At 31.4% G+C, this 3040-nt stretch overlaps 1 protein-coding gene across 1 annotated transcript in view; it reads left to right on the top strand.

Annotated features, from left to right (window-relative positions):
• The window catches only part of Kifap3 (kinesin associated protein 3), a 190547-nt gene that overhangs the window by 66496 nt on the left and 121011 nt on the right, over positions 1-3040 (top strand). The window lies entirely within an intron of this gene.

Raw genomic sequence — 3040 nt, 5'->3', positions numbered from 1 at the left:
AGAATGTATGCAATGTGTTAATTATTGAAACTGTCCTAGCGATTTGATTTGAAACTGTCTCATTGCTATTTGTTTATCAATAAAACTATGGAAAAAAAAAGTAATTCCTTGTTTCTAAGCATTATTAAAGAATATAAGATTTTACTAGCAAGGTTTTACAGTCACATACAAAATTTCATGGTGGCCAGAGAGAATGATGTGTGCCTTTAATTTCTATTATCATTGGTCGTTTGATTAATTTTGTACATGGAAATATTTTCCAGCTTTCAAAATCCTTTTAAATCTTGTTTTAGCACTAATACAATGCTTTCAAAAATATTTCTTGAATAACTTAGCTCACATATTGTTGAGCATTCCAGATTTTCAAACTCAATTTTTATTCACACATAGTGAATTCAGTCATTGTGTAGATAGTTCATACATGTATATGACACATACTAATTCTTTCAAGAATTCTCTTTTCCCTTCTCCCCAATTGCAGTCTCCTTTCCCTTTTCAAAAGATCTTCCTATTTCATATTTTATATTTTTTATTTTGCTGTTTGATTTTTTAAATTGCAATTTAAGCTTGCGTGTCTTGTTTTATTTCATTTAGTGTTTTGGTCTTGTGGTGAATCCATTTTCCTACAAATGATTCAAGTTTATCCTTCCCAGAGTAGTGCTGCATTGTACAAACATCACATTTTCCTTATGCATCTATCTGTTGATGGACGTATTACTTAAAGACTTAATGTGAATTGTAATGCTATAAACGTAGGTAAGCATGTATCAATGTGATTATGATCTGTTTAATGCTCTCAAGAGGACACTTAGAAGGGGAAGAGTTATGTTGATGGAATTTCTAGTTTTAGTTCTTTTAGAAATCTCCATCCTGATTTCCACAGTAATGTTACTAGTTTACATTTCTACCAACAATGTAGAAGGTACCATAGTTTTTCTCTGTGGTCCTTAGAGTTTGTTGTTCTTTGATTTCTTGATAGCTGTTCTTTTTGGAGTAGTTGGAATCTCCGTGTTGTTTTGCCTTGCCTATTGCCTGCACATTTGTACTTTTGAGAAGTGTTCATTCATTTCATTTCCTCTTTTTGGGGGTCGGAGGCAGGGTGTTTTTATTTTGTAAGATCTAATTTTCTTGTTATATTGTAGATATTAATCTTCTGTCCAATGTATAGCTGTTAATTTTTTTTTCTTTGCTGTGCATAAGCTTTTTGGCTTGCGTTAATCCATTTGTTGATAACTTAATATTATTTTTGTACAATCTTCCTTTTTATTCAGATTGCTCAGTTTTTTTTTTCTAGCCAATTGTTTCTGTTTTAATATTTAGATCCTTGATCTATTTTTGCCTTCAGCATAGTCTGTGATGAGAAAGAAATGTCTAGATTTAATTTTTCTTTAGTTGATCTCTTTATGAAGATGGGAGGCAGAAATCACCCATTACAATTATGTTGGTGTTGATTTGACCTTTTATATCCAGCAATATTTGTTTTATGAAGTTAGGTGCCCAAGTATTCAGTGCATGCATATTTACAGTTGTTATTTCTTCCTGTTGAATTGATTGATAAGCTAAAATGTACTGACCTTTGTCTCTTTTGATCAGTTTTGGCTTGAAGTTTCTTAGTCTGAAAATAAAATTTTTATCTCTGCTTTCTTTTGGAGTTCTGATTCATGGAATATTATTTTCTATCCTTCGTTTTTTGTTATAATCATATCTTTTACAATCACTATCTTTTGGGTTATTTCCTCTTTTATTTATTTATTTTTCTTTATTTTAGGGAAAGGTCTACAGGGTGTTCAGGGTCTCCCTACTAAGTCGGACTCCTAGTGATTCTCCTATTTATAGCCTCCCACGATTTTTTGGATTAGATGAGTTTCTTAAAAGCAATGAACTATTGAATTTTGTTTTGTTTTGTTTTTTTTTTTAAACCTAGTTTCTAAGTCTGTGTCTTTTAATTGGAGAATAAAACCATTACATTGAGAGTTATTACTGAAAGGTATTGACTTATTCCTCTCATTACATTCTTTTTGTCTTATTGTCTCCTTCATTTTTCCTTTATTTTTTTAGAAGTGTACTCCCTGTCTAGTGTATTCATTTCACAAACTATTTGGCTTTGTAGACCTCATTGTTTCTGTCGAGGTTTTCCCTATTTTTTTGAATAATTATTTGGTGATCATGAATTTTCTTATTATGGAAAGACCTTTTGTGCATACATTTTTCAGAGATAGTTTTGCAGGGTATAATGGATCAATCTGGGATGGAAGTTGTTTTCTCTAGGACTTGGAAAACTTCACTCCAAGCATTGGGTTTGCCTTTGTACATGATTTTTAGATTTTTCTTCTGACAGCTTTAACATTCTTTAACATTTTGTTGGATGTATATCTGGGATTTTGACTGATGCTTCATGAGGACTTTCTTTTTCATAGTAGTTATCTGGTGTTTTGTACGTTTCATTTAACTGTATGTTGAATTTTTTTTTATACTTGGATGATTTTTTCTATAATCTGTAAAGTTATTTTTAATTCTAAATATGCTATCCTCTGATTTCTTTCTAACTTGTTAGCTTTAGTTTAGTTTTCTTATTACCTACTCACTGTTGAGTGATTTTGTTTTGTTTTCATTATTTTTAAAGCTTCTCCAAGGTATTTGTCATAAATTTCATCCTCTTTTATTTATTTGTTTTTCTTTATTTTAGGGAAAGGTCTACAGGGTGTTCAGGGTCTCACTACTAAGTCGGACTCCTAGTGATTCTCCTGTTTACAGCCTCCCAAGAGCTGGGATTATAAGCATGTGTCACCACACCTAGTCTCAGCTGCCTCTCAGCTCACTCCAGGACTGTTATTTCCTCTTTTCACCAAGTTTCTTTAGTTCCTTTTATTTTATTTTTTAATTTTATTGAGAAACAGCAAGGAGACAGTTTCAAAACTGATTAATAGGACAGTTTCAGTAATTAATACATTGCATATTGTTATCGTCTTAGTGGTTATTCATAATACAAGATGCAGACATGATATCCTGTCCAAATACTATTAGTACAAATCTTTCTTCT

This window comes from Octodon degus, unplaced genomic scaffold (assembly GCF_000260255.1).
Source record: "Octodon degus isolate 3935 unplaced genomic scaffold, OctDeg1.0 scaffold00144, whole genome shotgun sequence".
NCBI classification, from domain to species: Eukaryota; Metazoa; Chordata; class Mammalia; order Rodentia; family Octodontidae; genus Octodon; species Octodon degus.
The sequence above is the reverse complement of the archived record's forward strand: the minus strand, read 5'-3'. Positions and strand labels throughout refer to the sequence as shown.